Below are 15,389 nucleotides of genomic sequence, written 5' to 3' on the forward strand. Positions count from 1 at the left end.
ATAATAACCAATAAAACTTCACATTTAATTTTTTTGTTCTGGATTTTTAAATTGTTTTTTGGACAGAAATCTTTTCTCAGAGATTGGCATACTTTTGACAATTAGGTTAACTGGCTTGAAATACTCTTTTTTTTTTTTTTATTCTGCTGGTGCTCAGATAACTTGACTTGCAGGCTTCCCTTTCTGCTCAAATTACTTCATTTCACTTGTGTGTCCAGCAGCTTGGCATGGCTGCAAATACCAAACTTGCCATCACCAAACTTGGCAGCAGTGGGGAGACTGCCATTTGATTAAAGATCCCAAAGGGACTGCAGATGCTGTCTTAGAGGACCGATGGCCTTGCTCCTGGGAAAATAGCGCCTCTCCTGATCTATGGAGTTAGGTAGAGCTTGTCTTGGTTATGCATTTTTTTTTTCTTTTTCTTTGGCTACACCAGGCCTTAGTTGCAGCACGTGGGATCTTTAATGTGGCATGTAGCATCATGTCCCCTGACCAGGGATCGAACCTGGGTCCCCTGCACGGGGAGCGTGCCACTGGACCACCAGGAAAGTCCCCTGTGCATTCTGATTTAAGGAAGAAAAAGCCCATTTACTCTTAAAAAGTCATATAAAAGTCTCTCTCACAGCATATATATACATTTACAAATCAATTTGTAGCAACAATTTGCAGATTCAAGACATTTGTTGCCAAAGTAAATTGTTGTTGTGAAAAATGAGTTTGGACTTTTCTTCAAGTCTCTAGGTAAAAGTACTTCATTTATTCAAAGATCTCCTTATAGGCAGAAGTTCTTTGCTGTGGATGAGAAGAACTCTTCATCAATTATACCAGTTGTGAAAACATAACAACCTGTTTTTTCAGCTTTATGGGATATAATTAATGTATATTGTTAGATATGTTTGATGTGTACACATGTTGATTAGATGCATTGATGTATTGCAGGTGATTACCTCTATAGCATTAACACCTACTTCTCATCCCATAATTACCATTTCTCTTTTTTTCCTGTGGTAAGAACATTTAAGAAGGGTGGCACCATGAGTTGAATCTGTTGGACATGAAAATTTTTAATGAAGCAAAGAAAATATGTCAGACTGCTTTATTAAGTTTAAAGAGTTAAACTTTGTCCCTACCTTTACAGCTGATTCTATAAGTGGAAGAAGTTTTCAGGGTGAGCTGATTGAGATTTTGCAGCTTTTTTTTGCATGGCTGTCTTGGGTATAAACATAGCCAATGTATTTTGAGAGCTGGTTTCTCATTCTGTAGTTTTATGGTTGGCTGGAGAGCTGTCTCCAAAGAGAAGAATGGATGAAATGGTTAGGACCCACTAACAGTGGCTTAGGAAATTTTTTTGTTTTAATAATAATTCCAAAGACTATTATTTTAATGATTAATTCCAAAGATCAGATCAACAGTATGTACCTTTCCTTGCAAGTGGAGTTACACCACCAGTGGAGTTATAGTAAACAGAACAGACTTAAATCTAGAAATTAGAGAAATGGTGCATTGGTTGCAGAATACATGTTGCAAGGGCCAGGCCAAGCATTGGGTTGGCCAAAAATTCATTTGGATATTTCCTGTAAGTTTACAAGTGAACTTTTTGGCCAACCTCCAACCTAATAGTATCTGTCTGTGTGAAAACAAGTCATACTGTAATGAATGGTGACTTAAAGGAGAAATAGAAACCTCAGTGGGGCCACAAGTTTAATGGTAAGGTACTGCTGTTACTAAGAAGAGTGGTGAGCCTGATGCTCTACCTTATTAACAGCGTCTTTATAAATTCCCTTTCCAGGAGAATGTTTGTTTTTCTCTATTTTACAACTTAATGGGGGATAAAAGGAAAAGAAATGCAGATAACCAAAAGGGCTTAGGAAGAAAGTTTATAATAGAGTAGGGGTTATTCAGCAACCATTGTTGTTTAGCTGCTCAGTCATGTCTGACTCTTTTGCAACCTCATGGGCTGTAGCCCACCAGGCTCCTCCATGGAATTTCCCAGGCAAGAATACTGGATTGGGTTGCCATTTCCTTCTCCAGGGGGATCTTCCTGACCCAGGGATAGAACCCCTATCTCCTGCATTGGTGGGTGGGTTCTTTACCACCGTCACAGGTGTCTTAATTGTTCAGTGTTCTTCTAAGGAGTTTATTTTATTTATTTATTTTTTAAAATTTATTTATTTTAATTGGAGGCTAATTACTTTACATTATTGTATTGGTTTTGCTGTACATTGACATGAATCTGCCCCGGGTTTCCCATCCTTTAAACTTCTAAGGAGTTTAAAGAACCATCATTTAATATTGCTTATCTGCAGGAAATGCTGTTAAGTGAGAATTAGCAGTTCATTATGAAAGACTCAGTGGGAACTGCCAATTTTCTGTGACACCTACATCTTGCTTCGGGCCACATACCCGGAACATACCCTCTTTCTAGGCAACAAGAGAAGGGAATCTGAGGGCCAGCAGTGTTTGACAGAGGGAGATATCTGTTTATCTTTCCTTGAATAGAAGAAAGAGATCTGTAACCAGTAAGAGGCAAGGCTTGTTTAACACTTGAAACAGAGCTTTTTGAATACAGTCTGCCAGCTCTAGAAATTGAGAGAAAATAAAGTGAGGCTCAGGAGCAAGGCCCTGTTGGTGGGCTGCCACCTGGGTACCAGGTTTTATTAGTAAACGGGATGAATTAGAAGACTTGCTTGCTGTCCCACAGACGTTGTGAAATGTCAGGTTTATCTTTCTACCCTAAAGCTTTGTCCTGAACAGAAAGTTTGAGATAACATCAGCTGATGTCCTACCAGTGGGCAGGAAACCTATAAAGGACAGATTTATCACAAAATACAAGTTTTTAGGTTTAAAAAAAAATTTGGAAGAGTTTTAAAATTAATGCATTATGGGTGTTGACTAATTCTGGGATATATGTTTTTCCTGGAAAGCTTGACATTTTTCAAGCAGTTGTGTATACACTTTCTAGCCTTCTGGCTGGAGAAGGCAATGGCAAGCCACTCCAGTACTCTTGCCTAGAAAATCCCATGGATGGAGGAGCCTGGTAGGCTGCAGTCCGTGGGGTTGCTAAGGGTCGGACACGACTGAGCGACTTCACTTTCACTTTTCACTTTCACACATTGGAGAAGGCAATGGCAACCCACTCCAGTGTTCTTGCCTGGAGAATCCCAGGGACAGGGGAGCCTGGTGGGCTTCCGTCTATGGGGTCACACAGAGTCGGACACGACTGAAGTGACAGCAGCAGCAGCAGCAGCCTTCTGGCATTTCTGATAGTACCTGGTGGAACAGACATCTCCGCACTTTCTCTTCTGACATTTAAATCTGGTATTACATTCCTTCAGTTGCTGAGGTAACACACTGGATAACTGTTAGTGGTGGAGAGAATGGTCTTTAAGACAGGTCCCAGGGTAAATGGGTAAAATTATTTCATAATACTTAGCCATGCACACGCACACAAACGTGCATCATTTGTGAAGTTTTAAAACCCTTAACCTAAAACAGGTTTCTCTGCCTTTCATCTTTTTTTTTTCAGCTTGTCATTTTTAAAGAATAAATTTTTTTGGCAGTAAAGAATTTAACACAGAATTGACCGCTTAAAGAAAGGCCCTTTTCCCCCTTTGAGTCATTTGTACTTTTCCTGAAGTTGAGTCAGTCAACTCAGCACATTCTTATTAAGCATTTACTAAGCACAACTCTTATTAAGCACAGTGTTCAAAGCACTGTATTTTAAAGAAGGAAAAGCAGCTTAAACTTTTCCTTAAAAATTAAGCTTCGTACAGGACACCAGTGGCCCTCAGACTAGAGTAGAGAATGATATATTTATTCTCACTCCTGAGAAGTAGAGAATAGGGTTCTCTTCAGGTTATTTTCTGGTCATTTTCTCCTACTCTCAAAAATTTCAAGGAAAAAACAATGTAAGTGGAAGCTTTTATTTTCAAACGCCCATCCCTACTGTGCTTCCCAAAGGATTCAAGGCAGTGGAAGGTTTTGAAATTCATCTTTGGGTGGCAGGGTTTCATTGCTGGCTTTTCTCTTTTGGGAACCCTTCAGATGTGTGGGGCAGTTTGGGGTTACACACGGGAGACTGAAACTGAATTTGAAAATGACTGTAGCCAAGTATTCTCTTCATACTTGAGTAAAAAAGTTAAAATTTTTACTGTTTCCATAGATTTCTTTAATAGAATTTGAATACTGGCAGCTTTTTGGCTTAGACATTAAAGAATCTGTCTGCAATGCAGGAGGCCCTGGTTTGATCCCTGGGTCAGGAAGATCCTCTGGAGAAGGGAATGGCTACCCACTCCAGTATTCTTGTCTGGAGAATCCCATGGGAAGAACAGCCTGGCGGGCTACAGTCTAAGGGGTCACAAAGAGTTGGACACAACTGATCGACTAATACTTTCACTTTCAACTTTCTGTGTACTGCTTTATTTAAGAATTAAATCAAATATTGGTTAAAAACTTCCGAGTGCTTGGAACTTAAAAAGGCTGATGGTTGAAGATGGGTGGGTGAGGCCTGGCATGGGGGGCAGGCAGCAAGCTGGAAGTGGTGGGGTGCTCTTAGGGAAGTGGTCAAACCTGTGTCCTGGATCAGCGGCCCCTTTGCTGGGCTCTGGTGAACTTTACAAGGCCTTGCCTTGATTCTTTCAAACATGGGTCATGATGTGGGCACAAGTCTGTGTAGCCCTCGGATCTTCTGTCTTTCTGCCCCAGGTCTTGTTTCAGAGTGATCCTTACATGCCCACTTTCTCTTCCCCATACCTGCAGCTGTGGCGGCTTTTATTTTGCAGACTTGCCATGAGAGAGTGCATGTGGGCGCACGCACATGTGTGTGGAGACAGACGGCCTTCTGGAGAGTGGGGTGCATGCCTGAGCTCTTAGGGTGGCGAGGCTTAGTTTCCTGCGCTTGCTCTTCCCCACTCTCGATCTGTTGATGTACTCTAGTTCTATCTTTCTGCGCTTCTTTTCTTGGGTTTGTCTTCTTTTATCTCGTTATCTTTGCTGAAGAGCCAACTCTTTGGAAAAGACTCTGATTCTGGGAAAGACTGAGGGCAGGAGGAGAAGTGGGAGACAGAAGATGAGATGGTTGGATAGAGTCACTGACTCAATGGACATGAATTTGAGTAAGCTCTGGGAGATACTGAAGGACAGAGAAGCATGGCGTGCTGCAGAGCATGGGGTCGCAAAGAGCTGGACAGGACTGAGTGTCTGAATTGCAACAGTGGGAAGCATACGTTAGGAACTTGAGTTTTAGAAGAATCTGGGTTCAGGTTCTTGATGCTCCGTTTACTACCTGAGTTTGGGCAGTTGCATAATCGTGTCAAGCTTCTGTTTCTGCCCCTACCTTGTGTAGTGCTAGTCAGGATTTGATGAGATGAAATATAACACATGTGAATTGCATAATAAATGTTAGAGGGAAAAAAGAAGTGTAAAGTCCGTGTAGTCATTGGCACCTAGGAAGGATGAGATAAAAGTAGATGTGGTGACTGATTCTCATTCATGCCTACCAGCTGCCATCTGGACTTCTAATTAACTTTTTCCGACCTTCCATCCTCACTCTCATCCCAGGTAGACTTCATTTCATATATTGGTATTCTGTTTACTGCTGCTGCTGCTAAGTCGCTTCAGTCGTGTCTGACTCTTTGCGACCCCATAGACGGCAGCCCACCAGGCTCCACCATCCCTGGGATTCTCCAGGCAAGAACACTGGAGTGGGTTTCCATTTCCTTCTCCAATGTGTGAAAGTGAAAAGTGAAAGTGAAGTCGCTCAGTGTTGTCCGACTAGTAGCGACCCCATGGACTGTAGCCCCATTTATCTTCTCCTTCTCTCACCAGAATATCCCTTCCTAAGTGTGCCCCTGTGCTGAAGGAGGGGATAAGATCTACCACTAAAGTTGCAGCTGATAGCCTCAAGTTGAATATTTCTCCATGCAGGCTTGGATCTGTGGCTTCCAGGGCAAGGCAGATGTGTGGCCAGTTTCCTGATTGTGCTTAAATTCAAAAGGCCATTTCCAAGATATGATGAGTCTATGCTTTTCCTTCTTGTCAATAATAGAATTAGATTGTGGTGTATTTTCATTTGTCTTCCAAACAGAACAGGGTTCCTGGAGGGTCACTTGGAATGGTGCCCGGGAATTCCATAGGCTCCCCTGTGGTGTGAGGGGAGGGCAGAAGAATGCCCGGTGCATCTAGGCTGTCAACAAATGTCAACTGAATGAATGAATGGATGAAGGGTGGGGGACATCAGAGCCTTGAAGAAATACTGACAAATGTAAGAAGTCTGTTGCACAGGCTAGAAGAGCAAGTATGATGTAACTACTGCTTATGGCACCCGATGACCGCCTGCTGCCCAAGCCGTGGCATTGGAGCACATTTGTCTTAATGGTGCATCTGGTGTCTTAGACTGATGCAATTATAGTGCCTCTTAAGCAGATAACTAGTTCCCTTAAATTATGATGTTTAATTATAACCAGAGGGAGACTGCTTTCGAATATACATAGATCTATTTAGTGAGTGTTTATTATGTTTTTGTATTAAAAAGGCCAGACAAATATGTATGACTGGTAAGTCCCCCAATGTAGGCTTTTTTAGTTCTATTTAGCGAGTGTTTATTATGTTTTTGTATTAAAAAGGCCAGACAAATATGTACGACTGGTAAGTCCCCCAATGTAGGCTTTCTTGGTTCTAGAGAACCCTGCCTCATGTGCCATTTTCGTTACAGCCCCCTGACAATCTTGGATACAAGGCTGAGCAGACACTCCCTTCCTTTTACGGATGAAGCAACTTAAACGTTGAGAATTGAGTGGTCTTCCCAGCGCTCCACCTCTGTGGGTGTTCAGCCCTCGATCTTTCGCCGCTTTAATCCGATCCCTTTGTGCTGGACAGTGTGTGTCGGGTCTTCACGTCTTGTGTCAGTGCCCATATTGTCCAAGTCAGTGTGGGAATGTCCCCAGATTGTGAAAGCCAGACACTGACTGCCAGTTTTGAGTTCCAATAAGGATGTTTTAGTGTTTCCGCTGGTTTAGTACTAGTTCCACAACGTAAATATAGTCAACCTCGATGAGATACAAAATCCGCGAAGTGCATTCCAGGACCGTATATCAAAATGAATTTTCTGGAATGATTGTGTGTGTGGTTGGTGTTTTCCCAGATTTTCAGTCAGGGGTTGTTATGATCTGAGTGTCTCAAATGTGTCAGATGCAGAGCAGATGTTTTAGGAAGCGAAAACCTGCCATTATGCTTTTCTAGTCCTCTTCTGCCTTTTGGTTTTATGATCCCATCACGCCTGCCGTGTTGATATTGTGCTCCACGGGACGTTGTGTCTCCATATCTTTTCCATGAGTGTGTTTATGTTTGCAGTTCCTATGCTAGACTCACTAAGCTCCGATTTTCTGTGTGGAAGGTGGATTTGTTTATACACACACCAAAGCCCTGATTAGACTCCCCAAATGGAAGATGCCATAATATGCAATCTCTCCTCCCTTTCTCATTGAGAGTCCTGAAAAATATCAGAGATGGTGAGTGGTGCTCATGCCAAATCCCCTTTCCCATTCTCTGTGTAATTTTTGCTAATAGTTTTTTATTCTTTTTCTGCTCATCATTTTATAAACATCTACAAATTTTCAGATCGTGATACATGATGTAGGTTGATTAACCTGCAATTAACCTTGTAGGTCAGATACTTTACTTTTTTCTGTTCACACTTTCCTAAAGCTGTAGTTACCAGATGGGATTTCATGGGCAAGGTATTTATTTTATTGCAAACTAAAATGGGCCGGCTCTGTGCTTCTGCTTTGTGTCCGTGGGTCCCGGCATAGGGTAGTCATTTGATTCAATGTGTGTCTGCTCAGTGACTTAGACACACAATTGAAACCTCTGTGAATATATATATGTGGCTTTGGAAACCAGAGTAGAACTTATTTTAATTGATAGGATTTATGTGAATTAAAAAATCTATTTTGTTCATAAGCTTATAGGATCGAATACTTTTTAGTGACTCTACTCAGGAGTTATGGAACACTGGTAAACTCTAGAAAAGAGAAGGACTTCTGAACCCTACACAATAGAAGGACTTGTTCAAAAATATTTGCTCCTAGATTATTGTCCCCACCACAGGTTTAATATTTTGCTTAATGTTTAAGGCTGCATCTTGGTGTAGCAGCAAGTGATGCAGGTTAAAAATAGCTTGTAAAAGTCAGAAGTAATTTTTGGTCTCATTCATTGGTGAAATTTTTTAGTTAATGAGCTCTTAAAAATTTTTTTTATTGGAGTATAGATGCTTTACAATGTTATGTTATATTCTGCTGTACAGAAAAGTGAATCAGCTATATGTATACATATATTCCCTCTTTTTTGGATTTCCTCCCAGAGATGATCGGGAAGACAGTGGTATAGATCTGGATTTTGTTTACCAGATATTTATTTAAAGTAGCAGATCTCAGCCCTGGCTTTGAATGGTTATAGGATCCCTTTGGAATCTTTAGAAGAGATGGATGCTTGAGCCCCGCCCCAGAATTTTAACTGTTCTGAGGAAGACCTTGAACACAGCCATGTGGGTGAATGGGGAGAGAGAGGAAGAGGCCTGCAGACATCACTGAACCCCAGTAATGCCGGTGCCCCTCCTTCCTTCCTAGCCACTTCGTCTCTTTACCCTCAGAGGTGTTATTAGAGTAACCGTTATCTTATTTTTTCTCATAGTTTTACCACCATGTATTGGTATATAATACGGTTTTGTTTTCACTTTTTTAAAAACTTCATATGAATTAAAACTTACTCTGTGTATTCTTTTGTGACTTCCCCCCTCAGCGTTATATTTCTTAGTTTCTTCTCTATTAGCGTGCAATTCATTTTTCTTGTTAGAATATTAGGGTTTGATTATACTGTAACGACTGAGCGACTTCACTTTTACTTTTTACTTTCATGCATTGGAGAAGGAAATGGCAACCCACTCCATTGCCTGGAGAATCCCAGGGACGGGGGAGCCTGGTGGGCTGCTGTCTGTGGAGTCGCACAGAGTCGGACATGACTGAAACGACTTAGCAGCAGAAGCATACTGTAACTTATCCTATTATGGATGGACATTAAGATCACTTCTATTTTTGATCATTTACATTTTTATGCATGCTTCCTGGTACATACAAAGCATGTTTGTCCTCACTGGGGTTTAAACATAGGAGTGGAATCGCTTCAGTTCAGTTCAGTTCAGTCACTCAGTCGTGTCCGACTCTTTGCGACCCCATGAATCACAGCACGCCAGGCTTCCCTGTCCATCACCAACTCCCGGAGTTCACTCAAACTCATGTCCATCAGCCATACGATATCAGTGTCTTCAAATTTATTAGATTATGCTACTGTGTTTTCCAAAGTGGGTGTGCCAATTCACATTCCCTCTAGCAGTGCACGTGAGTTCCTAAGCGCAGGATAATTTATTTTTCATTCTTCCAGCCTGAATTTCCTGCTACCTTAGAAGCACAGTCAGACCTCGTGTAGGTGTGATCGTGGCCCCGAGTTTGGAGTGAACAGTCTACAAAAGCAGCCTCCTTTAGTAACAAGCAGACTGGTCACCTGTGCTCTTGTGCCTCGGGTGCTGTGGTCTGTGATCTGTGTTGCAGATCTGTGATCTGTAACCTGTGCTGTATTTCATAGATCCTTAATCTCCAAAAAGCCAAAGCAAGGAACTCTTCCTAGGACCTTGGGTCTTTGATGTGAAAGGTTCATTTGCCAGGAAAAGAAACTGAGGTGTGGCAGAGAAGCAAGGGTGGGCTTCATGCCTCCTGCCTTGTCTGGGGCAGATGTGCCCCCCCTTTATGCCATGATGGGACTGTTGATTGAATGTCACAGTCTGCTGTCCCTTTTTGTGTCTGAGTGATCTTGCTCCTAGGATGTTACAGGTCACACCTTTTAATGTTTTCCATTAGAGCAATTATCAGTAATTCTGTTTTAGTTATATTAGTTCAAATAACTCTGGGCACCAACTAAACAGGAAAAGACACATTGATCTGGTTAAAAATAAAACAACCCTTCATTTTAATTAAACTCTCCCATGTCTGCCAAATTGCAGAACCCCTTTCCACAGCTTGTTTTCCTGACCCCTGTTAAGAATCTGAAACTCTATAACAAGCAGAATTATTTATATATGTCATGATGTTTCCTATTTCAAGCTCTTTGCTTGATTCTGCGGAGAAGGCAATGGCAAGCCACTCCAGTACTCTTGCCTAGAAAATCCCATGGATGGAGGAGCCTGGTGGGCTGCAGTCCATGCGGTTGCTAAGGGTCGGACACAACTGAGCGACTTCACTTTCACTTTTCACTTTCACACATTGGAGAAGGAAATGGCAACCCACTCCAGTGTTCTTGCCTGGAGAATCCCAGGGACGGGGGATCCTGGTGGGCTTCTGTCTATGGGGTCACACAGAGTTGGACACGACTGAAGTGACGCAGCAGCAGCAGCAGCAGCTTGATTCTGGGCTCTGAACACCTATATTGAGTGCGAAAGCTTGTTCTGAACGCATTTTGGGCAGCTTTTGGTTTCCTACAAGCATCAGAAGCTCTTCTCTCCCCCTGCCTTCTGGTTTTCCCAGGAAGCAGGTGGATCAGAGGGAGACAGTGGCTACAGTGGGCGCTCAGTCCCCCAGCTCTGCTGTCCTTTCCCACTGAGCACGGTGTGCGGGGGTGAGACATCCTGGGACCCTTTGTGGCAATGCTTACACCTGGACACGCCTCTCCGCGAGCAACAAAATGCAGAGAAACTGTCTGGGACTAAAAGTGTGTGCATGCGCACTTGGGACAGTTTCTGGACTAAAGATACACAGAGACCAAAAAACCCAGCTACCACTTTTGAAGAGCATGGAGCAAAAGCAGAATACTGTTCCTGCCTCCTGCACTCAGCGCCACCTGAGGGGTGGGCAGACCACCTCAGCCAGCCATCCAGCCATCCTCTGAACACATCCCCACCCTCACCCCGTAGAAGGAACAAGCTCTACCCCACTCAGGGAAGGAGCAGGCAAGGGAACCTGTTGTTTATTCTCACTCCCCTCTGCTGCAGCAGGGGTCCCAGTAAAGCCTTGCCTGAATTTCTTGTCTGACTTTTACTCAATTTCTATTGACTGGGGGAGGCCAGGAGCTCTGGCTGGTAATAGATGGAGCTGGAAAGGAGAGAAAGGGGGCTGGTCTAGCGAACAGGCCTGGCAGATCCTGCTGGTGGAGGAAGCAGGTTCTGTCCACACACACACCTCAGTCAGGTTGGGTACAGTGAACTGCAGGCAGGTTTGAGGGTATTTTAGGGCCTTGCTCCAGGCGCTACAGGGAATACCATTTAAATGGTTGACACCACACTGCCTTTATCAGTGCTGTGATTTTAAAAGGGAACACGGAAATTTTAGATGTTCCCTTTTGGTCATATTTATCTTGGCAAAAAATTGTATCCCATATCAGCATGGGCATTTCTCACCAGGTTCAGACCAAGAGCTGTGACTGAGCGATCCCACCCGAGTGTGGCTGGCTGTAACTGTATACGGACTGGCACCCTGGGCAGTGTACTTGTGTGTGTGTATTTATGTGTGTGTGTTGTCACCTGATCCGAACAAGTCTCTTCCTGATTATTATTTAAGAAGGAAAAAAAGTGTGAATGTTACCAAACGTGCCTTGTGGGGAATCAGTTAAGACTAAAAAAACCTTACTTTCTAATTAAGTGGGTTTAAAAGTCAGAAAGTTGAAGGATAAAATAAAGATAAGTTCTTTGGTAGTCTTTGAAAGATAGCAAGTATATTAAGCTTGGCTGGCAGGGGTGCACTGCTTTGTCGCTTTTCAGATGTTTCAGATGTCGTTTTACTTGGAGTGGGAGGGAGGGTCTGTGCTGTGTGACACAGATGGAAGATGGAGTGCACGTGCAGTGAAGCCTGTGACGTTTGCACATTTGAACTATAAGGCTTTATGCTCACTGATCTTCATGTAGAAATAGTGTAAACCAATTAAAAATGGAAGCGAAACCGTTTTCTTTTGCACCCATGTGCAATGGAGTATTCCCTTCTGATTGTTTCATATTAGAGTCTTGTTGGATGCTGGCTCCAACAGCACAGCCTGCTGGTAAGGCCAGGCTGGGTTTAGAGCCTGAGGAGGGAGAACCCCACCTCCAGTGGGCCTTAGCATCAACTTAAAGAGGGAAGACATGGTTGGAATTTATTGAGAACTGGAAGTTTGTTTTAATGAGGGTTTTCAAATGCAGAGGAGGATTGATGGGGGTGTGGAAGGGAAGGGAGTTTGATTAGGATTAGATCAAGATCATTGTATAGTGGTTAAATATTGGTTTTAGGGCTTAAACTGTCAGTGCTTTCTAATAAAGCATTGATATGCCTTGAAGGAAGGTTGTATGATGAATATTCAATCTTTGCCTAGGCCAGAGTCTTCCAGGACTAGTTAAGTTATGCTAACGAAGACAATGGAGTAGCAAAATCATGTCAGTGTAGCTGGTTGGAGAAATCGGTAGATTTTGTGTTCAGTGTCGCAGCTGTGTGGGACTATGTAGTTTGGGTTCATAGATTTTAGTCAAGAGGTATTGATATCAGAGGAAGAACTAAGAATGATAGATATTTCAAAGAGCATGTGTAGCCATGTATTAAAAGCTGACTATCATGGGTACTCATCAGGGAAACAGCCATTGGTCATTTATTCATTCAACAAGCAAATATTTATAGAGCATATAACTCGCCAGGCACTGTGCTAGGATTAAAGGCAGATAAAGTCCTATCCTCTGGGACTTTCCACTCCAGGGAGAGGCAGCATCCTCTGGATCTCTTTCAGATTATAGTCAGTCAGTAATATTACTTAACTGGAGGGTATGTACAACTCAGATCCTTCAGTTCAGTTCAGTCGCTCAGTCGTGTCCGACTCTTTGTGACCCCATGAATCACAACACGCCAGGCCTCCCTGTCCATCACCAACTCCTGGAGTTTACTCAAACTCATGTCCATCGAGTCGATGATGCCATCCAGCCATCTCATTCTCTGTCGTCCCCTTCTCCTCCTGCCCCCAATCCCTTCCAGCATCAGAGTCTTTTCCAATGAGTCAACTCTTCGCATGAGGTGGCCAAAGTATTTCAGCTTTAGCATCAGTACTTCTAATGAACACCCAGGACTGATCTCCTTTAGAATGGACTGTTTGGATCTCCTTGCAGTCCAAGGGACTCTCAAGAGTCTTCTCCAGCACCACAGTTCAAAAGCATCAATTCTTCGGCACTCAGCTTTCTTCACAGTTCAACTCTCACATCCATACAAGACCACGGGAAAAACCATAGCCTTGACTAGACGGACCTTTGTTGGCAAAGTAATGTCTCTGCTTTTTAATGTGCTATCTAGGTTGGTCATAACTTTCCTGCCAAGGAGTAAGCGTCTTTTAATTTCGTGGCTGCAATCAGCATCTGCAGTGATTTTGGAGCCCCCAAAACTAAAGTCTGATACTGTTTCCACTGTTTCCCCATCCATTTGCCATTAAGTGATGGGACCAGATGCCATGATCTTAGTTTTCTGAATGTTGAGATTCAAGCCAAACTTTTCACTCTCCTCTTTCACTTTCATCAAGAGGCTTTTTAGTTCCACTTCACTTTCTGCCATAAGGGTGGTGTCATCTGCATATCTGAGGTTATTGATATTTCTCCCTGCAGTCTTGATTCCAGCTTGTGCTTCTTCCAGCCCAGCGTTCCTCATGATGTACTCTGCATATAAGTTAAATAAGCAGGGTGACAATATACAGCCTCGATGTACTCCTTTCCCTATTTGGAACCAGTCTGTTGTTCCATGTCCAGTTCTAACTGTTGCTTCCTGACCTGCATACAGATTTCTCAAGAGGCAGGTCAAGTATTCCCATCTCTTTCAGAATTTTCCACAGTTTGTGGTGATCCACATAGTCAAAGGCTTTGGCATAGTCAATAAAGCAGAAATAGATGTTTTTCTGGAACTCTCTTGCTTTTTCAATGATCCAACAGATGTTGGCGATTTGATCTCTGATTCCTCTGCCTTTTCTAAAACCAGCTTGAACTTCTAGAAGTTCACGGTTCACGTATTGCTAAAACCTGGCTTGGAGAATTTTGAGCATGACTTAAAAGCATCAGTGCACTTATGGCAGAAAGTGAAGAGGAACTAAAGAGCCTCTTGATGAAAGTGAAAGAAGAGAGTGAAAAGGTTGGCTTAAAGCTCAATATTCAGAAAACAAAGATCATGGCATCCGGTCCCATCACTTCATGGCAAATGGATGGAGAAACAGTGGAAACAGTGAGAGACTTTATTTTTTGTGGCTCCAAAATCACTGCAGATGGTGATTGCAGCCATGAAATTAAAAGACGCTTACTCCTTGGAAGGAAAATTATGACCAACCTAGACAGCATATTAAAAAGCAGAGACATTACTTTGCCAACAAAAGTCTGTCTAGTCAAGGCTATGGTTTTTCCAGTGGTCATGTATAGATATGAGAGTTGGACTATAAAGAAATCTGAGTGCTGAAGAATTGATGCTTTTGAACTGTGGTGTTGGAGAAGACTCTTGAGAGTCCCTTGGGTTGCAAGGACATCCACCCAGTCCATCCTACAGGAGATCAGTCCTGGGTGTCCGTCCAATGGAAAGACTGATGCTGAAGCTGAAACTTCAGTCCTTTGGCCACCTGATGTGGAGAGCTGACTTATGTGAAAAGACCCTGATGCTGGGAAAGATTGAAGGCAGGAGGAGAAGGTGATGACAGAGGATAAGATGGTTGGATGGAATCACCAACTCAATGGACATGAGTTTGAGTAGACTTCAGTAGTTGGTGACGGATAGGGAGGCCTGGCACACTGCAGTCCATCATGTTGCAAAGAGTTAGACACGACTGAGTGACTGAACTGAACTAAGCCACCTTGGAAGCCCATATACTATGCTAGGTGTTGGCAATAAAAACTTCCAGGATCCCCTCAGCCTATAAGAGGACACAGTCAGGAAACAGCCATAAGACACACTGTCTAACACCAACAGTGAAAACCCAGACGCAGACCAGGCCAGAACCCCCCATGGCACGTGAGGAGGCACAGGTCAAGCTTTTTAGAGAAAGTACTATGGACAGAGGAACTGTGGGCTGCAGTCCATGGGGTTGCAGAGAGTCAGACACTACTGAGCACCCTTGAGTACACACACAGACACAGACACAGACACACACACACACATATACACACAGACACACACACAGGTATGTGTAGCTTTGGCAACACTGAAATAATCCCAAGAATCTAATAGATGGGTAAAAGTACCTCCGTGAAGTCTGAGAGAGGCCATGGACTTAGATTCCGTTTCTGCCTCAGCTGCTGAGTGGGGAGGAGCATCTTTTAGGACAAAGGATGGAAATGAAGACTCCTTGACACTCATGGCCCCTATTAGCCT

The 15,389-nt window shown here is 43.1% G+C and overlaps 1 protein-coding gene across 6 annotated transcripts in view; it reads left to right on the forward strand.

Moving 5' to 3' along the window:
* Positions 1-15,389, forward strand: part of ARHGEF28 (Rho guanine nucleotide exchange factor 28) — a 347,353-nt gene that overhangs the window by 149,695 nt on the left and 182,269 nt on the right. The window lies entirely within an intron of this gene.

This window comes from Moschus berezovskii, chromosome 18 (genome assembly GCF_049115385.1).
Source record: "Moschus berezovskii isolate FMDL1 chromosome 18, NW_MosBer_1.0, whole genome shotgun sequence".
In the NCBI taxonomy this organism is placed as follows: domain Eukaryota; kingdom Metazoa; phylum Chordata; class Mammalia; order Artiodactyla; family Moschidae; genus Moschus; species Moschus berezovskii.